Source organism: Quercus robur, chromosome 4 (genome assembly GCF_932294415.1).
Source record: "Quercus robur chromosome 4, dhQueRobu3.1, whole genome shotgun sequence".
Taxonomy (NCBI): domain Eukaryota; kingdom Viridiplantae; phylum Streptophyta; class Magnoliopsida; order Fagales; family Fagaceae; genus Quercus; species Quercus robur.
Window position 1 is genome coordinate 80,632,190 of NC_065537.1, and position 26,262 is coordinate 80,658,451.

A 26,262-nucleotide genomic window follows, 5' to 3' on the forward strand; every position below is an offset into this window, starting at 1 on the left:
CGTACAAAAATTTATCATTTTTATATAGTTTAATTTGTTAAAATCTCTTAAATTACATGATTTTAATATAATTTCTTTTCTTTTAAGAGCACCATTGAAATAACTCAAAATTTGGGATGGGACCAACTTCAATTTTTACATGCTACATTTTTTAAAATGTAAATAATATAAATACTATAAAATAATTTTTTTTTAATTTTGGGCTGGCCTCGCCCCCCCCCCCCCCCTTCCCCTTGTGTGTGGCTCCACCACTGCTAATGATTCTAATGAAGGACACCTTATTTTATAGAAATAACAATAATAATAATGGGTCATGTTAATCGGTGTTGACCACTGGGCCTTGTAGCCTAAGTGGTACCCGGTTCACCTTGTAACCATTAGCGCACAATTACCCAGCAAAAAAAAAAAAAAATGTTAATCTATGCTGCAATGTAACAATGGTTAACAATCCACTTTAGAAAAGTTCTGTTTTGATACCATTTTTATGGAAAACTAGTTACAGACCCACGCATTGTGTGAGATAATTCTTTTTAGGGTGATCTTATTAAATATATTTGGGATAATAAGTAATAACACTCTCCCATTCTGGTTATATTAATAACAAAATATTTTAAATTTATTTAAGAATCTATTTATAAATGTTTAACCATGGTTAGTAAAGACATTACTCATAACTTTAGAATTAAAATACAAATTCATAAAATACCAAAACATTTGAAATGAAAAATCTCTCCATAACTCATTGGGAAAAGAACGGGAAAAAAGAAAAGAAAAAAAAAGAAGCAAAAGTCATTACTTAATATTTTAAAATACACTTTAATTTAAAATTTTAAAATAAGAGATTTTAATTTTAAAATTAAGGATAATTTTGGAAACTACCTTAAGCATAGGCAGGTTAGTACATAATATTTTAATATTAATTTAACAATGTTTGGTCAAACAAATGTAAAGAGTGAAAATATTTTTTCCCTTCAAGTGTGGGGTAAAGTGTCATTTCTTCAAATCTCAGGGAAGGAGAATCTAATTACCCCTATATTGTTATTGTTGATGTTGTTTTTGTTGTTATTAATAATTGATTTTTCATTTTCTTTGAAGTTAATAAAAACCTTACATATACCTTTTTATTTATTTATCGAATATACATTTTTTTAACCTTTACATATCTTTTTTTTTTTTTTTAATGTGAATCTTTACATATACCTTAAGTAAACTCTATATATTCCACTTCTCTAGATGTGTAAAATCATGGACTACTACTTCATAATAACAGTAGCTAATTAGTTTTATCACTTTTTTCATAATTTCATTTATAACGTTTTTTAATATTATCATATATTTATTGGCTAATGATTTTCATAATAGAGGTGTTAAATGAGATGTAACATCGTTTATTAGATTTTTAAATGTAATTGTGTATGAAGATTATATATATATATATATATATATATATAAAGTTAAATGAAACGTCAAAAAAAGGGATTTCAAAATTTTCTAATTTTATTTTTTATGTAATTTCTATTATTACATGAGAACATCTCCTTTTAGTTATGAATTAGAGTTTGATTAGTTTTAAGTTTAAATATATTGTTATGATTGTGTTTAATTATTGATTATTGATTCAATTTTTTAAGTGAATGTAACAGTTGATTTTATTGCATTGTTTTTAATATTCTCCATATTGGTCATATTTATTTTTTATTTTTACTTCTCCTTAAAACCTCTTTATTTTCCAATTAATAGTTACTAATTGACATATGATTTTTTTTCTTTACCAACTCTCTCTCTCTCTCTCTCTCTCTCTCTCTCTCTCTCTCTCTCTCTCTCTCTCTCTCTCTCTCTCTCTCTCTCTCTCCATAGACAACCTACTATTTTCCAAAATTTGATGATGATTTTATTGCATTAAATATGCATTGTAGTTTTTTTTTTTTTTTTTTGTTTCATTTAATTTTGCTATCCTTAAGTTAGTATATCCATAACTATTAGTTTCTTTTTATTATATTTGGTTTGATATCCTCACTATTATTATTATTATTATTTTTTTTTTTTAATTTAGTGTTTCCCAATTGGCTTTTTTTTTTTTTTTTTGGTATTATATTTTTTCTTTGATGTATTGGGTTTGAGAATGAGTGTGTCCCTAGTATTACTGCACTTTATGAGGACACTTTAATTTATTGAATTTAAGTACAATTTTTAATTTTTAATTTTTTTAAATAAAAAGGAGAGAAAAATATAAATAATTTAATGATATGGAAGATGTGGGGAGATGAATAGTGATATTAAGGTAGAAGGTAGTAGGGAGATGAAAAGATAAAGGTAAGGAAAAAGCTTGGACAAAGTGTAAATGTATAAAAAAAAAGGGTACAATTTTTTAAAGATAATTGTGGGAGGGTTTCATAGTCTCAGCCCCCAATTAGCAGGTATTGTCCGCTTTAGGCTTGATTTGTTTGTGGCCTTCACAGTTTGCTCAATCCCACATCGAGGAGAGACGCCTCCCACATGTGTCTTATAAGCTTGAGCCCAAGACACATGTGTACCACTACTACGGCTGAGACTATGAAACCCTCCCACATTAAAAGGTGTAGTAGTGGTACACATGTATCTTGGGCTCAAGCTTATAAGGCACATGTGGGAGGCTTCTCTCCCCAATGTGGGATTGAGCAAAACCGTGAAGGCCACGAACAAATCGAGCCTAAAGCGGACAATACCTGCTAATTGGGGTCTGAGACTATTAAACCCTCCCACATTAAAAGGCGCCTTTTAATGTGGGAGGGTTTCATAGTCTCAGCCCCCAATTAGCAGGTATTATCCGTTTTAGGCTCGATTTGTTCATGGCCTTCACGGTTTTGCTCAATCCCACATATGTCTTGGGCTCAAGTTTATAAGGCACATGTGGGAGGCGTCTTTCCCCGATGTGGGATTGAGCAAAACCGTGAAGGCCACAAACAAATCGAGCCTAAAGCGGATAATACCTGCTAATTGGGGGCTGAGACTACGAAACCCTCCCACAATAATTTTATTGATTTGAATTTAAATAAAATATTCCATGTTTAATTATTAAAAATAAAAAAGGAGAGAAAATATAAATAATTTAATGAGGTGGAAGATGTGATTGAATTTAAATGTTGAATAACATAAGATGAGAAGAAAATAAAATACATAACAATAAATACCAATAAAGAGAACAATTGCACATAAACAATGTTGGTTTTTAGACCCCTTAAAACACAAATGGATTAACCTAGGTAATTAGCCAAGTTGTTACTTAGTCCAATTTAACAAATACTAGGTTATCACAATCAAAACAATTATATCATGCAAAGCAGCGGAAAGATAAATAACACAAGATATGATCACCTAGGAAACCAAACGGGTAAAAACCTAGGGAGGATTTGACCTAGCTATCCTCAAGATAAACTTGAATCCACTATCTTGAAAGAATCGAAGTTCATACAATAAGACTTAAAGCCCCCACGCTCGACTTCTTATTACTACCCACCAGTAGAACTTACTGACATGACCACGTGCAAACTCTGAATCCACAGACTCCTTCTTTCTTGGATTCACTACCAGGTACAAGCACACCTGCTTGTGTTTTCTTTAAACTTCAATGGCAGCAACCGAGTTGATCATCAAGGTGTAGATAAAATCTCCTCATTAAAAACCCTAAGTTTGTGTAAAGGAAAGCTCCTCTAGATCTCACAAGAGATTTACACAAACAGCAATATGAGCAACACTAAAACGTGGCTAGGGTTTGCCTTTTATACTTAGGACAAATTAGAAAACCCTAAACGTTTTAAACAACTAGGGCTGAGTTGGAAATCTGCAGAAAAAAACATTCTGCCTGAGATTCGATCAATCGAGCCTAAGCTTCGATCGATCAAGCCAGGCCGAAATGCACAATAACTTCTACAATAGCTTGATTCCAACTTTACATAAAAGACACAACTTTGAGCAAGACTAAAACACTTCTAAACACATTGTTTTGATCATGGTTTGCCAACAATACACATTAGAGTTCTAAATACATAAATACCTAAGTCTTTAGAACCTAACAAACAATTTTTGTTCTTTCTAATAACTCTAATTAAGATTGATGGTTTTTCTTTTTTTAATATGTGTTTTAGTATTGTGTTTTTTTTTTTTAATTTCCCATCAGAAAGTCTTTTCTTTCCCTTTTATAATTTTGATTGAATATTGGTTTGGATTAATACTTAGTTGTTTTTGGAAATAGGAATTTGAATATGCCTACCAATTTTTTGACTAATAAATTATTATAAAATCTATTTTTTATTTCTTTAGTTTTATTTTAATTTTGGTTAAGTTAACATTGTAATTTTGTGATGATTTTTTATTATTATTATGATAATTTCCTTATTCTTTAAGAGATGAGTTGTATATTAAGCAAATGTAACACACTACAATAGAGTTAGAAAAATATGGTTCACCTTAAAAAATATTAATGAATTACACACAAAAAAAAAATAAAATGATATATTTGTAGAGATAAAAAGATTAAAAAAATAAATGTAAAAATCTTTTTTTTTTTTTTTAAGACAATGCTTGAAGTAATTTTTAATTTTTATATATTACACTTCATTGCATAATATTTATATTCCCAGGCATTGTGCAAGTCTACGACTAGATTCCTATAAAAACTGAATGATTCTACAAGTCTTCTATTGGGAATAAATTCTAATCTTAGGTTGCTAAATGCAAATTTAGTAGAAACATGGTTAGAGAGAATATTGAGTTGTGCTCATGGTTAGTGTAATAAGCATGTGATATGATTGTGGGCTTCCTTTATGAAAGTTCAAAAACGTGTACAAAAACACTTTTGAACGTTTAGACCCCCAAAAACAACTTAACCAACACAAGCAATATGTCAAACAACAAGTGTGCGGAAACTTAACATATGCTATAATATGAAATTGGTTAAACAACTATCTAAGCCATAACAAAATAAACCACAGCAGATAATGTAACGGCAGAGATAGAGAGGAAGGAAGATGCAAACACAAAGATAACACCCGATGTGTTATCGAAGAGGAAACCGAAGACCTCGGCGAAAAACCTCTCCGCCGCCCTCCAAGCGGTAATCAATCCACTAGAAAATACAGTTGGGATACAAGGACAGCAATAGACCCTCCAAGCCTAATCTACCCAATGCACCTAAGCCCTCCAAGCTTCTTGCTCCAACGAGGTTGTGCCGAACCTTTTTCTTTTCTAGCTTTCCGGATTCCGCTACTACACCGTAGCATCAACCAATGAAGATTGGCTCCTTCCTAACTGCTTCCCAGAACTCCAAACGACTGTCTCACAGAGATGATAATGGTGAGAACCAGGTTTGGTATAATGCCTCTCAAGGATTTGACAATGGAGAGGAAGAGAGTGAGGAATTTGATGAGACTCTAAGGTAGGGATTGTGTGTGAAACAATCTTGTTTTTCTTTAGGGTTTCTCTCTCAAAATTCTCTCTGGAAGCTCTCTTTCAATCGTGGGTTAAAAGGGTATTTATACTGGAGTGAAGAGGAATGTGAAACGTCAGGTTTTTCCAAAACAGGGGTGGCTCGCGGCTTGACCTCGCGGCTTGACCAAGTCGCGAGTTCCAGTCGCGAGTTAACCGTATGGCCAGTTGTCCTGTTTTGTCCTGTAGTGCTCCAGCTAGCATGACTGTTCATCTTCCAGCATGCTTGGCACGTGTGCAGTTTCTGGCGGGTTGAAGCCGCGAGTCCACCCGCGAGTCCCAGCCGCGACACTCTGTTTTCTTGCACACTCTTGAGCAATCTTCACTCTATCTCACTCACTACCCTTACAACAATCCCACCTAAATACAGGGTTACTAAATGCTGAATTACAAGCAAATTTGGCACGGAATAAAGCCAATTAGATGGTTGAATAAATTCAACCTTACAATCTCCCCCTTTGGCTATTCCGTGACAAAACCCTAAAACAGACTCTAGACTTAACATGTGAGTTGGGAACAGTTGAACAAAACTCACTCACACCTAACTCTAGAAGCTGTGAAGCACTTGAATCATATGAACATAAACTCCTGAAACACAACAATACACCATGATCATTGTAAGCAGAAAATTATAAATGCATATGAAACAGGCAATATAAGATCAAGCAGAGATGGAGTGAATAAACAAACCATGGCTTGATCAACCAAGTGAACACCACAAGGTAGTGATCACAGTGCTCATTCACACTTGGAATGAACACAAGGACATACAAGTTAACAAGCACAAGGCAAGACACTTGTATGCTCAACACTCAACCAATGCATAGCACACAGGGCATATGCATCTAGGAACAATCCTACAAGGGCACAAGAGTGACAGTACATAAACCAAAATGCATAACATTTAGATTAAAGTACTGATTTCAAACATAGCATAAAGGCTGCACTTAAGCAAGGTACATACCATAAAGCCTACAAACTATGCATAAACCATAAACCCTAAAAGCTTACAAAAGCATATGGGTACAAACACAGAATATCCTGAATAACAGTTTTACAAAACACAATATGTCAACTTAAAGAGAAGAAAGAAACAAAAAAAATTAAAGACACTCCCCCTTAGATAAAGACGCTCCCCCTTAGGGTAATATCCACCCCCTCTGATTATGCCTATCACTCCCCCTTTTTGTCACGAATAGCTAAAGACTCTCGTCCAACTTTCGTTGAATCTCATCAAGCTGATTCTCCATAGTCTCGAGGCGCATTTGGACATGGTTGTTTGTGGAGTAGAGAAGTGCCACAAGCTCATCGACGCGTTTCTGAATATGCTCAAGTGCACTGCCAACTCTGTCAGTATGAGGAGCAGTTTGTGCTTGCGGAATACCAGCCGGTGAAGCTTCAGGAACAACACGTGATGTGGATGTGGTATGTGCAGGTGTCTCTGAGTCAGGGGCAGATGGAGTAACCGGAGAGATGTGAGCACTTCTTGGTGATTTAGAGGAGTGACTTCTGCTCACTTGAAGAGTGAGTAAAGAAATGGGACGTTGACGAGTCAACATTTTACCATCTGCAGGAGGAGTAATGCCTGCATTAAGAATGAGTTTCATGACAAGACTGCAAAATGGAATGATTCCTCGAGCTGTAGATCGACACGCGGTCTTCCTCAAGTTGTAGTAGATGTGAGCACATATATCAATGGGGGCTCCTGTAATGAGGTCACACAGAAATATAGCTCTCCCTAGATTGATGAATGTAGTGTTGGACAGTGGGTAGAGATTGGTGAACATGATCAACTTCAGTGTGGTCAGCTCAGGTGCAAATTTTGCGGTGCTGATGGAAGTTCCTGCACTGGATACCTCATGATTGTGTCCTAGGATTTGTAAAATTTCCCCAACCTCTGGATTTCGTTCATCATAGGGAGTTAAATTCACATTCTGAGGTCTGGTGATGCCGAGAAGATTTGCGATGGAGTCTGGGGTAACACTAAACTCTGTTCCTCTGACCCAGAAAATGAGGACAGGTCCAAGATCAGATGCATTGGAGAAGCATTCTTTGACCAGCTCATCCATTGGATCATCAAAGTTTCCGAACAAGTTTGCCCAGTCTCGTTTCTCAAAGATTCGAGGGATGAAAGTAGTCCCTAAGGTGTTGAACTCTACTACCCGCTCCACTATAGTTGTTGACTTGTCAAACACATTTGAGTAGGCGTGTGAGTTAAGGGGAACTCTGAATCTTTCCTCATTGGGATCTTGAGATGCTTGAGATGATAGACGAGTCCTTTTAGCAACTGGGGTTGCTGGTTCGTCAGCAAGAATGTCTTTACCCCTGGTAGATCGACGAGACATCTGCAAGAGAACAGGCCAACAGAAAAGAACCAAGCAACAATACCCCACAAAAGATTGTCAACAAGATTCAGTGTAAATAATATTTCAATATATAAATCCAGACTGAAGATAATGCAGACCCAACCAACACTACCAACAATACTCAGAAGTACAAACTAATACGTGCATCAAACTTGGTGAAAGTGCACCAAGACAAAGATAGACAGCACAACTGACAAAACCGTCATTGAGACAGGTTAATATGACCGTGATATGCAATAAGATACCGCATTTGAACATTTAGAGCAGATAACACAAATCACTCCAACAGAGGCATGAATATGGGGAAAATATTTCAATCATGAATAAACCAAACATCCACACTGAAGCACGTGGATGAGAGACATACAGTACGTTATCATAACCACTCAGTGACCAAAACCAAACACCAACATCAATGTTCAGGCAAGTGTAATGAGTAAGTCAAATAGACACCAAACCCATTTCAGAAAAGATTCTCAGATTCAATAATAGGCAAAAAATCAGAACAATGAAATACACATTGACTGCTCAGCATGAAAACAGGTGAGAACAATAGCAAACACGACACTCCATACCCATTACACAAAGAGATAAGTATAACAAATACAATACCAGACCAAACAGTAACAGAAATATGCAGGAAAAAGAAAATGAGATTGAGAAAGCAAAACCCATACCTTTTCTTGATGATTTGGAAAAGAAATGGAGCACCAAAGGGGTTTGAAAAATGGATTCACGAAGTGTTTGGAATGGAAAAGCAGTTTAAAGAGAAGATGAACAGTTTACAAAAGTTCGAGGGAAAACTGAAAGAGGTTTAAAAACTGCTCCTGTTTCTGCAAAACACGCGATTTTCGCGACTGGATTAAGTCGCCACACAGTCGCCAGCTCAAGCCGCCAAAGCACACAAGAACAAAATTTTGAAAAATTTTTCTAAGTGTTTTTCGCGACTGGAAGGTCTACCCGCGAGTGAGTCGTGAGCTGAGCCGCGAAAATCTCTGAGTGAATCTCGCGACTGGACCTTCCACTCGCGAACAAGTCGCCAAAACTGACCAGCGAAGATGCGACTGAGGCTCGCGACTTGACATACCCGCGACTGAGCCGCCAAAACAGGGCAAAACTGTATTTCTGAAATTTTCAGATTTTTCCAACAAAATACTTTCCAAAAACACCTAAAACACTCAAAAATCTTTTTGTGCTTGAATTAACAAAGATTGAGTATGTGAAAACACATTTTATCAAGTACAATCACACAAATGAATATGGCATTTAATGAACATAAACTTGTGTGTTGTGTGTGGATATCAACAATGAGATAGTCCTTTGTCTAATGTGAAGCTTCAATGATCAATTCAACCAAGGCATACACAATTAGCACTAGATCATGTGACCAATCTCAATTATAGAAATATGAATATATGACCTCCCACACATCTTGATAACATAACTTGGAGCTTTTCATTTGACTCCACTTTCAATCATAACTTTTGATCTTTTTGATCTTTTTGAGACAATCATCTCTCATTGTGAGAGGGATATGTAACATTTCACTTTGAAGAACAGGCCTTTGGCCTTTTTGAATGAAATTTCACTTTTAATATAAGGTCGCTTACCCTTTTTCCTAGTCAAATACTAGAATGTGCGACAGGCTTTTGCAGCTCAATATCTCTTTTCATTTGGAGATTTACATTTGGTGAGCTCTTTTTAGCAAAACAAAAATAAAAAGTGGGAAGATATATAGACACAAGTCTATGCATGTCTCAAGATCAACATAAACATTCACTAATCATTCATGACAAGTTTGAAGATCTATTTACAACAATCACATAGATTTCAAGATTTTTCCCATAGTGATATGAGTGCACGAAAACAAGCAATGCTCGAAAATGCACAAAGCCATTAGCACAAAGGTACAAGGCAAAACGAGTTTTAAGACAAAACTCAACAAAGTCAATCAAGCTTTTTGATTTTCAAAATTTTTATGTAATTTTTGGATTTTTGACTCAAGAAACAAAAAGATTGATAAAACACAATAAAGAAATATTCACAAGAAGAATAATCAAACAACCAAAGTCAAAAACAACAAGCATACCACACAAACATAGTCACAAAGCATAGGAAGTATTAATGCATGGACATGTTGTAATGCTTATGCATGAGTACCCCTTTTCACCCACACGTCACTTGCGTTTGGGGTGATTTCCTTAAAGGATTGGGTACGAGAGTTAGGGCTTTCAAACCTTCGTGAGAAGCTTTCCAAGCAGTTGGTGAATGCACCAATCATCTTCATCACGTTCATCATTCCGGGATCTCCATTTTGTTCTCTAGGTTGATCACCTGCCCAAGTTCTCCTATCAATTCTTGGTCCTCCTGACCTTTGAGGAGTTGCACTGTTCTTTGCTCTCAGCTTTTGACAATTTGGTCGAGTGTGCCCTTGAAGTCCGCAATAATGGCACACATACATTCCTCTAGGACCTCTTTGTGGTCGTGGACGTGACTTGGCACGAGATTCAGACCTGCCCACAGACTGATTACGATGATTCAGCATCCGTTGGTCCACCACATTCTTCTTCTCCTCCACCTCGAGCTTCACACCAGTAGGGTCAGCTACAACTGGATCTTTGGCCTTCACAAACTTCACTTCTTTAGCGACATTTCCAGTTGAGCTACTTCCTCCGGTATATCCCAGTCCGGATTTGTCTGAAAAGCTCTTTTGAGAAGATATAACATCATCTAGCTTCTTGGTGGTGACCTTCTCTATTTTAGCATTTGCTTGCATCACCTCGTTCTCAAGAAATCTCACTTTAGTGTAAGCTTCGGACAGCTCACCATTTAGAGTTTCAATCTCGCATTTGGCCTCCCTATACCGGATTAGGAGACTTTTGTAGTCCTCCTCAGCCTTCTTCATCTTTCTCACAGCAACCTTGGCTACCCTTGTGTATTCACCTGACTTCTCCAAGAGTGAGTTGTAATTTTCTTGAAGAGTTGCTGTGCTTTCTTCTTCTTCAGCTTCTGATTCTTCAACAATTCCTAGTGATTCATCATCACTATGTTCTCCAAGGTCTTGAACAAGCAAACTCAACTCATTCGAAGACTCGACATGAGCAATAGTCATGAAAGCTGAATAGTTTCCTTCTCCATCACAGCTCTCTTCAGATTCTGAGTCAGACGAATCTGAGTCACTCAAGGTTGTGGCATACACTTTGCCTTTCGATTTCAAATAGTTCGGACATTCCTTCTTAAAGTGTTCATGCCCGTTGCATTCAAAACAAGTGACACCTTGTGTGGATTGGGATTCTTTTCCATCTTTCTTATTGAAATCCCTCTTCTCCCTTCCAGAATTTTGGAATTTTCTCTTATCATCAAATTTTCCATTGTTTTTAAATTTCAAAAACTTTCTGAAATTCTTAACAAGATAGGCTACATCTTTGTCAACCATATCTTCTCCTGATGAGCCTTGATCTTCCACCTTCTCATTAATAGTCTTTAGAGCAAGGGATTTGCTCTTCCGTTGATTGGGCAGCGACATCTCATAAGTCTGCAGAGAACCAACCAGCTCCTGTATCTTGATGTCGTCAAGATCCTTGCTCTCTTCAATAGCTGTCACCTTAGCACGAAAACTTTCCGGCAATGATCGAAGGATCTTCCTCACAATCTTTGAGTCCTCCATTTTCTCTCCCAAGTTAAACTTACTGACAACCACTTCATTCAGCTTCCCATAGAAAGAGTCGAAAGACTCATCCTCACTCATCTTGAGCTCCTCAAACCGAGTGGTTAGCATTTGTAACTTGGTATCTTTCACTTTCTTCGTGCCTTCATAAGTCGTTTCCAGAATCTCCCATGCATCTTTGGCAATGGTAATGTGAGAAATCCTGTGAAATTCATCTGGAGACACACCACAGAAAATAGCATTTAGTGCTTTACTGTTAGCATTAGATGCAGCAAGAGCTGCCTTATCCCATGTGGATTTGGCTGCCTCAGGTTTGGTCCAACCCATCTCAACAGCATCCCACACGGATTCATCAATAGAGCATAGAAAAGCTCTCATACGAACCTTCCAAAACGCATAATTACTTCCATCAAAATATGGAGGTGCATTAAGGGATTGAGACCTATCCATCTCAAAAAGGGAGTCAAGGATCACACAATGGTGATGAAACCAAACAGCTGTGTACCCGCTCTGATACCAATTGAAAGTTCAAAAACGTGTACAAAAACACTTTTGAACGTTTAGACCCCCAAAAACAACTTAACCAACACAAGCAATATGTCAAACAACAAGTGTGCGGAAACTTAACATATGCTATAATATGAAATTGGTTAAACAACTATCTAAGCCATAACAAAATAAACCACAGCAGATAATGTAACGGCAGAGATAGAGAGGAAGGAAGATGCAAACACAAAGATAACACTCGATGTGTTATCGAAGAGGAAACCGAAGACCTCGACGAAAAACCTCTCCGCCGCCCTCCAAGCGGTAATCAATCCACTAGAAAATACAGTTGGGATACAAGGACAGCAATAGACCCTCCAAGCCTAATCTACCCAATGCACCTAAGCCCTCCAAGCTTCTTGCTCCAACGAGGTTGCGCCGAACCTTTTTCTTTTCTAGCTTTCCGGATTCCGCTACTACACCGTAGCATCAACCAATGAAGATTGGCTCCTTCCTAACTGCTTCCCAGAACTCCAAACGACTGTCTCACAGAGATGATAATGGTGAGAACCAGGTTTGGTACATTGCCTCTCAAGGATTTGACAATGGAGAGGAAGAGAGTGAGGAATTTGATGAGACTCTAAGGTAGGGATTGTGTGTGAAACAATCTTGTTTTTCTTTAGGGTTTCTCTCTCAAAATTCTCTATGGAAGCTCTTTTTCAATCGTGGGTTAAAAGGGTATTTATACTGGAGTGAAGAGGAATGTGAAACGTCAGGTTTTTCCAAAACAGGGGTGGCTCGCGGCTTGACCTCGCGGCTTGACCAAGTCGCGAGTTCCAGTCGCGAGTTAACCGTATGGCCAGTTGTCCTGTTTTGTCCTGTAGTGCTCCAGCTAGCATGACTGTTCATCTTCCAGCATGCTTGGCACATGTGCAGTTTCTGGCGGGTTGAAGCCGCGAGTCCACCCGCGAGTCCCAGCCGCGACACTCTGTTTTCTTGCACACTCTTGAGCAATCTTCACTCTATCTCACTCACTACCCTTACAACAATCCCACCTAAATACAGGGTTACTAAATGCTGAATTACAAGCAAATTTGGCACGGAATAAAGCCAATTAGATGGTTGAATAAATTCAACCTTACACTTTATAATAGGATCTTTTGTTACTCATAGAACAAACAAAATGACGCCATTATTCCCACCAAAATGTTTTCCTATAATGACAAGCTTTATCTTTTAACCTCTAAGAAATGCAATGCAATGGCCAAAGGATATGCCCCTTTAATATATTGTCTCTAATCAAATAAACAAAGGCTTCTATCCCCTTTAGGTACAGGTTTATAGGGAATTCAATTGTTTTCAATTGTTTTCTTTTCTCTGTAAGAAAAAACCATCAACCTTAACTAACCAAAAAAAAAAAGAACCATCAACATTAATTATAGTTATAAGAAAGAACAAAAATAGGATAACATTTAACAATTAAAGAGGAAAAAAAAACAATTTAAGAAACAAATCTAAATGACATTAACCAATGTGGAGTTTTAAAGAACTCTTGCTTTACTTAGAATATAATAGAGAAAATAAAAATGAGACTAATACTAATTCTAGGAAACATATATAGAGAAATAGAAATAAGGATGCTAATTAAAGAATATTGGGAATACCATCAATCCCATTTGAAGCTTAATCATAGCTCCACTAATTTGCTGACTTTCAACTTTTGGCTGGTATATATTCAGGTGTGCTCCAATGCCATAAAATTCCTTATTGTCTGGTTTTACTTGAATTCCGGCAAACTACTTGATTAAATTAAGTGAGAAAATGAGCATAATGATTCTAGTGTAGAAAAAAAAAATAAAAGAGAGAAAGAATTCCCAAAGATTAGTAATTTGGCATAAATAGAAGAATGTATAAAAAAATTCATCGAAAAATTGAGAGAGAAAGAGAGAGAGAACCTTTTTTTGAATTCTGGCAAACTACCCGATTAAATTAAGTGAGAAAATGAGCATAATGATTCTAGTGTAGAAAAGAAAAAGAAAAAAAAAAGAAAAAAAAAGAAAGGATTCCCAAGGATTAGTAATTTGGCATAAATAGAAGAATGTGTAAAAAAATTCATCAAAAAATTGAGAGAGAGAGAGCCATTTTTTTGTGAGAGAAAACCATGCATAAAATAGAATAGATAGTTACAAATTTATAGTAAGTGAGTGTGGATAAGAAGAGACAAAATAAAGGAAGATGATAAGAAAGAAGAAGAATAATATTTATGTAGAGGGTAGTGGGGAGATGAAAAGGTAAGGGTGGAGAAAGGTTGGAAACAGTGTAAATATTAAAATAAAATAAAAGGTAAATGTTAAAAACAATTAAAGGAAAATTGGAAAGAAAATGATAATGAGGTAGACGCTGATGTGGCTCAACTGAAGTGTAGCAATAATAAATGCTACGTTTTAGCTTTTAGATATATACAAACTAGTCGCAGACTCATGCGATGTGTGTGAATAAATAATTATTTTGTAATTGTAATTGTAATATAATGTATAATTTGTTCTCCCTAAAAATTAAACAATTGCTATTCGGATCAATTAGGTCTACTTCAGTCCACTTTGGCCCCATTCGGTCCACCTAATCAATTTCGGTCCATTTTGGACAAATTGGGACTTAAATTGATTATTTTGTAGGTTGCCTTTTCAAATTTAGCTAAAAAATTCATATATATATATATATATATATTTTCTTAATTTTGGGTTGAAAAGTATGAGATTTTATTATATCTAGGCTAAACTCTTTAGTTTTGAATTAAAAAATAAAAACAAAATAAATATTAGAAATTAGAAATATGAGCCCTAAAAATGCAATAAAAATGATAAATATTCAAAAATATTATTTGGTCCACATCAGTCCTATTCGGTCCATATTGGTCCATTATGCCCACTTTGGTTCTATTCGGTCCACATTGTCCTATTCAGTCTTGGTCTTATTTAGTCGACATGGGTCCTATTCGGTCCACTATGGCCCTATTCAGTCCTATTTGTTCCTACTCAGTTCACATTGGTCCACTCTGTTCTATTCAGTTCACTTTGGTCCTATTCGGTCCTCCTTGTTCCCATTCGGTCCTATTTTGTCCATTTAGTCCACTTTGTTCCATTTGGTCCATTTGTATTCATTTCAGTCCATTTAGACCACTTTGATTCATTTGTGTTCACTTCGGTCCATTTTTGTACACTTGCATAAAGGGAGAAGACATGTGTAGGTTGAGAGTATTGATTCATAATTCAAATTTATATATATATATATATATATATCAAACTCGTAATATCTAAAATCTTAAGCATAACATTTATTGTTGCTACACTTTTGTTGAGCCATATTAACATAACATTTCAGTCCACTTCAATCCGGCTAAATTTAAGTGAAAGTTTTTCTAAACATTAAGGTTATAAATATACAAATCTAATATTTATGATAGTTACTCATTTATTTTAGCATCATTACTTTTAAATAAATTGCATGAGGTTAATTATATATTCAAGCAAAAAATAATAAATTAAATAAACAAATATGTGTGTGTGTGTGTGTGTGTGTGTAACTAGACCGAATTGACCGTATGTAGAAAATTGGATTGAATAGACCTAACTGGACCGAATTGACCAAATTGCACTGAATAGATCGAAGTGAAATGAATGGATCGTATGGATCGGATTAGACCAGATCGGATTAGACCGAATAGGATTGAATTCACCAAAGTAGACTGAATGGACTGAATGGACCAAAATGGCTAAATTGGATCGATTAGACCTAGATGGACCGAATGGACCAAATAGACCTAAGTGGATAGTATGGACGAAATTGGACCGAATAGACCTAAGTGGACCGTATGGACTAATTTGGATTGAATAGACCTAATTGGACCAAATTGGCCAAATTGGACCGAATAGACCTAACTGGAACGAATTGGCTAAATTGGACCGAATAGACCTAGGTGGACGGAATGGACCGAATAGACCTAAGTGGACAGTATGGATGAAATTGAACCAAATAGGCCTAAGTGGACCATATGGACCAAATTGGACCGAATATATCTAATTGGACTGAATAGACCTATGTGGACGGTATAGACTGAATTGGACCGAATAGATCAAAGTGGATAGAATGGACCGGATTGGACAGAACATGACCGCATTTAGCAAAGTAGGTCGAAAGGACCGAACTGGATTGAATAGACCTAACTGGACTGAATTGGCCAAGTGGACCGTACGGACCAAATTGGGAAAAATAGACCTAACCAAATCGAATTGGCCAAATTGGACTGAATAGAGCTAGGTGGACTAAATGGACCACATGGGACCGAATAGACCTAAATAGACGGAATGGACCAAGTTGGACCCGAAAGACCTAACTGGACCAAATTGGCCGAATTAGACCGAATAGACCTAGGTTGACCGTATGGACCAAATTGGACTGAATAGATCGAAGTGGACTGTAATGGACCGAATTAACCAAAGTAGACTGAAATGGTTTGAATGGACCGAACATGACTGAATAGGCCGAATTGACTGAATTAGGCCGAATGGACTTAATTGAATTGAAGTGGACTAAATTAGACCAAATTGGACCAAAATTGACCAAAATGGATTGAAGTATACCGAATTGAACCGAATTGATGAAGTGGACTGAATGCCAATCTGTTATTAGCATAGCCAAGATTGTGTATGAACCAACAATTAACTAAAATCAAACCAAAACTATTCCCTCCTGCATTTCTGAGGTCATTTTAGCTCTTTGTTCTGTGATACAAAATAAATCTAAATCTAAAGCATACCCAAAAATTAATAAAACTAAATCCCATGTTTTTTTTCTTTCTTTGGACTAGTCTTAATTGGAGTTTTTCTTTTTCTTTTTTAATCTTTGAGATTGACATGGTATTGGACCAGAGTTTCGATGTAAGCACCAATTTTTCTCCATTTGTTTTCTATGTATCAGTATATGGTTAGTGAATGTTGCTGCAATGCAAACAAAAGCAATCCAAATATGTCTTGAAGGGAATGAATCGACCCTATTTAAGATTTGATAACGGTGATCTTATGGTCCAATGACTTCTTCAGAGGTTTAATTCCTAGGAATGAATCAACCCTATTTTTACTTAGAAAAGAAGAAAGAATGTACGATTTGACGTTACTTCTTAACACGATAAGATATTTAATGTATCCAATGTATGCAATGTCCCTCTCACCATGTGTAAATCTTGTATGTATAAGATAATTCAAACATGTTAATTGCTGTGCTTGGTGCTTCTTGGCATTGGCTATTTCACCTTTCCAATGATCCAATCCCTCTGCATCCTTGAAAATCCTCCAAATCTACCAAAGTAGTGGCTGCTTTACCAAACAGACCACCAAGCCACGTTTATGAAGGCAAAGTGGTGATGTTTTTGTGAAGGGATCGTTAGGTTTCAGCTTCAAGATATGGATTAAATATCAAACCCATCTAACAAGAAGAGGCATTAAGCGAAGACTTGCAAGCGTATCAAGTAATTTGCACACCTCTCGGAGGACAATTTGTAAAGAAATGTTTTGAAGTAGTCAATGATCACAGTGAAATTGGAACAGGGTAATAGCATGAAGCAAAGACTTGGCTAAAGTTAAATAAGCAAAAGCTGATGACCAAGACTGAAATGTCAAAGCATACAACACCTAGAAACACTGTAGGATCCCAATGTGAGCTGTCCATTATTTACTATTTAGCATGATTACCACAACAGAAGTGACGGATCCACAATTACTACAGCCAGTAGTAGTAGTAGCTATACCAGGTTCCAATTCAAACCAAGAAATTAGATGGACATAATGTAGTAATCAAAGTGAATAAGGTTTCAATTAGTAAGTAAGGGTTGAAAAAGGTTTCAATTGGAAATGCAAACCAATTTTGCATTGCTTAAGCAGCAGTGAACATATATCTTGAACCAATAAGAAAATAAAACTGCAGGAGACTTATACCATTTTTAAACTCCAAAAATTTTCAACATCTTTTTTTTTTTCTCTCCAAAATGAACCGTTTTGATTTCCTTTCTCTAAAACCCTAAAAGACTATCAAGAAGAGCTTAAAATGCACTGTATCAACGATTCCGAATCAATCAACATCATTGTCAAGCTTCTGAGTTTCAATTCTTAAAATGTGGTTTAAAAGAAAAAACACCATTAGTTTCAATTCTTCTTTGTATCTCTGAGATTTCCATATTTGTCAAATTGATTTATGGGACTAACTTCTTTTTAGCTTTAATGGATGGAAAAATCACTCGTGCGTGAATCCATTGGTGAGTCTTCTTAATGTAATAATGTGAAATTAATGTGAGTTTCTTTGCATAAGAGCTAAAGTAAGTTAGTTTCAGTGCTCAATTTGGTGCACTTTTCAGATAATTGACAATTTTTATTCGGATGAAATTTGGTAATTGACATGAGTGCAAAAATTTACCTAACCAGGACAAGGTACAATCTGCTTCGGCAGATTGCATACTCTCCAGCAGCATTTTAGCCTTCAGAAAAACTAAAGAGGAAAAGCACAAAGCAGTATCGTTCTGATCATAAAACTCTCACACAATATGTTTCACTCATTGGTTACACAATCCTAGTGAAATATGTTCAACTTTATACTGCACATGTAAGTGAGTCTCTTATCTCTTTGAACTTTACATCCATAACCAGTTCTTTCTTGTAAAATGTCACTGGCTATCTCTGCCATTATAATAAAGTGGAGCAAGTCAAAACCCTTTTACTCTTGGCTATAATTTGAAGTCATTCGCCTATTCCATTCTTGAATTGTCATAAGCTTAGTAAAATCGTAATTTAGTAATCTGCCAGCACTTTTCAGATGGATGTGCATGAGCAGATGTGTCACACCCTTATACGAACCCGGTACCTCTCGCATGCAAAGCGAGCGCTCTACCATGTGAGCTACATCCCCATGTTGATAAACTCTCTTAAACACAATTATATAACACTTTAGCACACATAAAATTTTGACTTGAGAAACAAGTTTCAATCTCTTGAAGATTCATTGCAATCCATTTGAAAATTCATAGATTTCAAGATTTGAACACAGTGGATTTACTGATTAGTCAAGAAAAGACGACCATGCATGCTACGTCACCTCATGCGTATTACCACTGGTTCGCTGCTTCTCCTCATAAATACTAAAATAATCTTAATAATCTCCACTCACCCACCACTCTCGACACACTCCGACCCACCACCATCATGTCTGGGTGTTATGGTCTAACTATGGCTTCCACATCTTCTCTCTCCAACTCCAACCCACCACTCTCGGCCCAGAGCACCGCCTCATTGATGGTATCTCTATCAATTTCAATGGAACAGAGGATTAGCTGTTAATTTTGTCCCCCTAGCTGTTAATTTATGTGTTAGTCATGTTAATGAGGAGACCTTTTCCGAAAGTTTAGACCCGTACTTGTTAATTTAATGTGCATATTCACATTCTAATGGAGGAGAGACCATGTCCAAAAGTTGGCCCCCGATCGAGAACTGAAACTAAACTTATGGTACTGTAATTTTAGCTAACCAATTTTTGTCTTCTTTTTTTTTTTTTTTTTTTTTTGTTTCCTTTTTTTTGAAAAAAAAAAAGATTTTATCTTAGAAAAATGTATTCTTTTCTCTAATGGCTTTAAATTTTGCCTCAATGAAACTTTCTATCTTAAGTTGTGTGTTTTTTTTTTTTTTTTTTTTTTGAGAAACCAGACCCAGAGGCCTGCTAGATTAAAAGAAAAGATTACAAAGCATCACTAATTACAAAAGGAGCTATGTCCTCAGGTACGGATCCCATCCACACCTAGAGCTCATTACCAGACTTGGAACTTCTGGCCAGTAAATGGGCGACTGTATTACCCAGTCGTTTTATATGCGTAAAATTACAAAAACGAAAAGCAGTAGCTAGTCTTAGGGAATCGTTTATAACCAAACCAAAATCCGGATGGTTTGAAACACCTTCATGTAGAGCTTTTGTAACAATCTCAGCATCTCCTTCAATGATAGCATCAAAAACACTTAGTTTGAAATTGGGTAAAATTAATTTTTGATCCTCTATTATCATATATAGTACAAACCAGTCACATACTTGCACAGTAGTTTGAAATTTTTTGTATGACTTTTTAAAAATATATTTGATTTTGTAGATTAAACAATCAATATTTGTTATTTGAAATTAAATTCACTACAACAAACTTGACTTTGTTTCAACCCACTTTCCTCAAGGGTTGACTAAAAAGTGCCGAAACCATCACTAAAAATTGGGGTGTTTATTTTGATTAGCTTTATTCCGAGGGTCATTAAAATCCTCGAAATAAACCTATACAACCCTCGGAATAATCTGTTAAAATTAGGCGGGCTAGTTTTTACACTCCAACGCTAATTTTACCTCTAAATTTAAACATTTATCAACGCATCCTATCACAACCTTTGATAGAAGATATCTCAAAATTTCCAACCCTTGAAATAAAGTCCAAAATTAAAATACAAAAGGGAAAACTCATTTTTGTTCACGCTCCACGCTCAGAAACCGCTCATACAATCAGAAAATTCTCTCAAAATCGATCTGAGCTCATCTCAGAAAACTCAAAGATCGGAGCTTATCTCCGACGGGCTGATTTGCGACGACAAGCGAGCCGTTGATAGACTTAGCACTCTTTGCCACCCCATTTCCGATTACAGGTCTGTCTTTCTCTGTTTGTTTCCCGAGAAATTATGGAAATAACATAGCAGAACTATCCAAAAAAATTTTGGTATTCTCTCTCGTTTTCTCTCTCTCCATCAGTAGATATTTCTCTTCCTCACCATTGGTATAATTTGGGGGCTAGGATTTGGATTACATGTCCTTTGGTGTAATTTGGGGGCAAGGGTTTGGATTACATGTCCTTTGGAATCTGAAGTATGGATTGGATCTAAGAGGCTTGAACATATTATATTGAAGAAATGCTTAAAAGGGAGTTTCTAAGGGTTAATGGTGTGGTATAACAATTGTATAAATTTAAGTATGGGTTGGATCTATAAGGTTTTTGGTGGTGCTATGTTTGTTATTTTTTGTTTTCCAGTATTTTTTAAGTGTCAGGTGTTAATACCATGTTCTATTACTTGGAGATTTAAACTGGATAATAAGGTGTTCACTTGTTTGTAAACTTGGTTCAAAGCCATTATGAACTACTTAACAGCTGTGAAATTATTATTTTCTAATTGAATCATTTGTCTTTAAGATCAACAAGACTATTTTGGTGCTTATACATATGAAACTCGAAATAGTGTAAGATAAGTTTCGGAGGTATTCCACTTGAATGAAACTCAAAATAATCCTAATAAATTTCTGCCCAGGACTCTGCTGGGCAGAGCTGACACCACCTCTACCTGTAAAAATGTATCTCAATTATTCTGTTAAATTGCTTGAAGTTTGTTTATGTTGTTTGTCATTGTGTTTTGGCAGATTCTGCTACTTCTCTTTATATTCGTTCTTATTTTTTGCAGGGAGGTTGGGTTTCAAGAGTGAACATGGAAGTGGACAGAGGAATTCATTAGTACCAAAGAAAACCTTAGTAAATCTTGGTTGTGTATAAACTGCACAATTTATAATCATATTGATTTATGAGACATTATTTGTATAGTCAATGGAAAAGAGTAGGCATTGACATTATTTGCCTCAAGCACATGGGATGAAGTACCATCTAGTTCTTCATGATGTTCTTAAATTTGAAAGAGTTTGTTAATAAGTAAAAACTAATTTGCTTGTAAGTGCTTAATATATTTGTTTGAAAGAATATGTATGTTACTAACCATTAAGATCGAATAATTTTTGTTGGTTGTTTCAAATTTTGAGTACTTGAGGCTTGACACTAATTGCTTATTTGGGCTCTAGTTTGGAAATGTGTATTTTGTCCATTGGTTTGTTTAGTGCAGCTATTTGCACTGTGTTTGTGTGTTTTTGTTGAGGAGGTCATTTAGAATTTTTATAGCAGCTCTGGTTGTGTTTTGTGCCCCCACTAGGCTGATCTGGGTGTTGCATGGCTATTGACCTTTTGTTCCTGCACAAAGTAGTTTGTTTCTTGCGCGTGATTTAAATGAAGGATTTAGTGATTTAGAAAGCTAATTGAATTTTGTTTTGATATTTGTGTTTTGTTATAATATAGATTTTGTAATATGTGGTTCTTTAAAGTCTATGTGCATGGTTGTGGATTTTTTTACTATTTTATATTATTATTTAAGGAGGAAAACCTTATTTCAAGGGTCGAGAGACCCTCAAAAAAGGTTATTGTGCTTTTATTTATTTTTGAATTTCTCCAGGGTCGCCACTCCTCCATAAATATGAAACTTTTTTTTTAAGAGAGATGCTACGTTCACAACATTTTTACAAAATTTTCACAACAAATAACAGGTTGTTAATTGTTATTAGTTCAAATTTGAACCTAACACTAAGATTAGTTTTTTACCCTAACAATAACAACCAGTAACAACTTGTCACTTAGGATTTATTGTGAAAATATTATGGACATATCATTTCTATTTTTTCAAGGGTCATGTAGGTAGTTGAAATTTCTGTTTCAAGGGTCATATAGGCCATCGAAATTTTTGGGAGGGAATTTTTTTCAAAAGTTATCAAGGGCCTTCTAGACCCTCAAAATAATCCTTTTTAGGACTTTTAATACTTCTTTTAAGGGTTTTGAACCTCAAAACAAACCAACTTTGTTGTAGTATATTGTGCTTTTAATTTTTGTATTCCTTCCTATTACTATCATTCAATTAGTTGAAAACACACATTGAGGTTTCTATCTCAATGGACAAAACAAATTTCCATTCAACTGATTATATGATGCATTTGACGTAGTATAATTATGTTGAATGGTAAGTAACATTATATTCTATACTTTGTATATTTGCATTTATTTGATACTCTTTTATCATTGTTTGAACTCACTTTTAGTCTCTTTAATAAACGAGTTAGATTTTCAACATTGAGTTGAATTATGTACCCATAAGTACAAATTTCATTATTTTTATGTTGGATTAGATATATTTATACCTGTAGATATTGTTTGTTTGTTTAGACTCCTGTAAACCAGTTTTGTTTAACTTAATTAATTGACCAAGTACTTAGATTGATTTTTCAAATCTAGGTTAAACATAGACAATCATATCACAAAGTGTGGAAAAATAAAGATGACAAGCAATATGATGACAAGCAATATGATGACTTAGGAAAACTAATGAAACGAAAAATTTCAAGGTAAAAAAAACCTGACGAGGATTTAACCTTGCTATCTTCAAGGTAAACAAACTCACTTTGATAGAGTGGAAGTTTTACAATAGATTTTCTCCCTAAAATCTAAAACTTGTAGTACTTACTCACACGACCACGTGTAGCTTCGACTCCACTAACTAATCTATCTAAATTTGTTGAAAACAAACACCGGCGTTTGCGACTTTGAAATTCCACTCAAAGGTTTAGATCACCGTCAGTAGTAGATCTTTATGCAATAACTCAGTAGTTCTTGATTGTAGATCTTGTTCCGGTAGATGCTTGTTGAGTTAGAGGGCTACAAAAACCTCACAAATCTCATAGGAGTAACTCACAAGACTTCCAAGAACTTGTAAAACATAGTTAGAGTTTTCCTTTTATACTATGTAGTGTGTAACTCAAACCCTAAACGTTTTTGTGAGCTTTGGGCCTAATTAAAATTCCACATACTGCAATTTTTTATCAGTCAAGCCTTTCTTTTGATCGGTCAAGCTTCACAAAAATTGACTTCTTCTTTTTGCAACTTTACTGTTCTTGAATCTTGACTTGAACAATCTTGAGCAATGTAACACCTAATCTAGACATGTTTTTGTTCTCGGTTTGCCAACATACATAAATTTAGAATCTAAATATTTAGAACCTAACAGATATAAATAATGTTGAGTTGAATTGGAAAATTGCACTTACATCCACAATAATCACACTAGAAGTCATCATATACATATATATATATATATATATATATATTCAATAGTTACAATTGAAGAGGGGAATTTAAATCCTGAATGTCACTATTGAAAACAGTTGGAAGTGCTAATTAAATTACATAGCAGAGTTACCAGAAAGAATAAATGCATAATCAAAAGCCATCTTCTATCCTGTTTGATAAGATTGTAGAGGCAAAAAAATTTCTTAAGGACATCATATATGTTTTGAATGATATATAAACCCTTGCATAGTAGTTAGTAGAGCAACAAGGTCCACACTAACTAAATAATATTTAGCAACAAGACTACATTGAATAAAAACCAATCATTTGAAGTTTTTAACAATAGAAAATTTTGTCCCAAATTTGTTAATTAACTCAGTGGCGACTTCAGGAATTTTTTTTCAGGGTGTTCCTTAAGAAGCATAAATTATACAATCTAATAATTTGTTATATTGTTGTTTCATTAATTATAAAATTATTAATTGTTGTTTAGCCTAACATAATTTAATTTGTTTGTCTTTTATAATATATTGGTTAATTAAATTATTAATTATTGTTTATTAGTTGCTTCCCTTAATTAATTATTGGTTAATTAAATTATTGTTTATTAGTTGCACTAGCCCACATCTTATGTGCATTTACTTCTCCTAATTCAAATATTCCACTGGCCCCATGTGCCCATCCACCCCCACCCCACTTAACAGACAAGCCTCATGCCTCTAATAAAAAGTTTTCAATTTTAACTAAATAAGTTGTTCTCAAATAAATTCTTAATAAACCATCAACAAGGATTGAACAAAAAAATAAATGCACATACAAGGGAAAAAAAAAAAAATCATTGTTGCACTATGTACACAACACTACAATTCACTAACTTTATTATATCTGAACTCCCAATTAATTTCAAAGTTTCAAACAAACTCAATTTTTACTTAAAAAAAAAAAAAAAAAAAAGACACTAACAGACAAACATAACTATTTACCATTAAAAAATCTGCTATAAGCACAAAAAGACAAAAAATAAAAAGAAGAAGACAAAATTCAACTCATAGAGCACAACACGTGGGAGGAATGGAGGATATCAATCCACCACTAGACTCTAGACACTTCTACTATTTTCTTTAAGTTATTGTTTAAGTCTCTTAAAAAGAGAAAGAACTCTCTAACTCTGTGTCTTTTGTATTAGACAGTTTAAGAGTTTTTTTTTTTTTTTTTTTTTTTTTTTTTTTTTTTTTTTTTTTTTTTTTTTTTTTGTGCTCGTTGCTCATGAGAGAGAGAGAGAGATACCAGATATAGTGAGTTTGGGCTAGGGGCGGGGCTGGCAGCACTGCTGCTACCATGCTGCTGCTGCCTCTCCCTTCAACTTCAACCATCAGCCATTAAGTCTCTTGGTTAGGCTTAGGGTTTTATTTGTTTGTTTGTTTTTTTTTTTTTTTTAATCTTTGATGGAATGACAAATTAGTTTTGTTTTAAATTTTTGAAAGGCCGAGCTATTTGTTTTTGATAAAATTTGGTTGATTGGATTAAATTTTCTTTAGCTTTATTATTTTTGTGATTTATGTTGTTGTGCTAAATTTTTTGGGCTTTCTAAATTTTCTTTTATAGATTAGATCCATAAATTCTTTTTATGGCCTTTTAAAGTGCCAATAATATTGTTGGGCTTTTTGTGAGCTTGCTCTGTTACAATTTTTTTTTTTTTTTTTTTTAGAATTTAGTTCAAAATTTTTTTGGGCTTTTTTTTTTTATTTTTTTTTATTTTGCTTGAAAGTAGAACAAATAAATTTTTTATTTTATTTGAGGGTGTTTCTAATTTTTCTTGAGGGTGTTTCTAATTTTTTTTAAAGTGTAAACAAAAAAAAAAAATAATTATTATATATAATTTTTTTTTTTTTTTCAGTTCAAGGTGTTCCTGGGAACACCCTGAGCTTAACGTGGCGTCGCCACTGATTTAACTAGTGGTAGACCCACTTTGTAATGTGATATAATGTATAATTTATTTTTAAAAATTTATTGAAGATAATTTCATTAATATATATTATTCGTTTTTTGAAGTGTTTTGTACTTTACATTATTCAAATTTTTGTTATAATGTGTTATGTTTTCCTTTTATTTTTTATTTTTGGTACAACTAAACTTTTTTAAGTTTCAAATTAATGATTTAAATTTCTTATTCTTTTAAAATTATTATGATATATTAAACCTCATTAGAAATTAACAATTTATGTTACTCAAATAATTTATAGGCACATCCAAATACATAGACATGTAAATTGTATTTTGATATAAAC

General features: G+C 34.8%; 1 protein-coding gene and 2 long non-coding RNA genes across 5 annotated transcripts in view; 2 read left to right on the forward strand and 1 right to left on the reverse strand.

Moving 5' to 3' along the window:
- LOC126724324 (uncharacterized) overlaps positions 1–26,262 on the forward strand; it is a 107,895-nt gene that overhangs the window by 55,610 nt on the left and 26,023 nt on the right. The gene's annotated exons all lie outside the window — the stretch shown is intronic.
- Positions 1–26,262, reverse strand: part of LOC126724274 (putative disease resistance protein RGA3) — an 88,178-nt gene that overhangs the window by 13,962 nt on the left and 47,954 nt on the right. The gene's annotated exons all lie outside the window — the stretch shown is intronic.
- LOC126724327 (uncharacterized) lies at positions 20,395–21,753 on the forward strand. The gene is made up of 2 exons (XR_007654927.1): positions 20,395–20,696; positions 21,501–21,753. It is a non-coding gene; the product is annotated as an uncharacterized LOC126724327 (long non-coding RNA).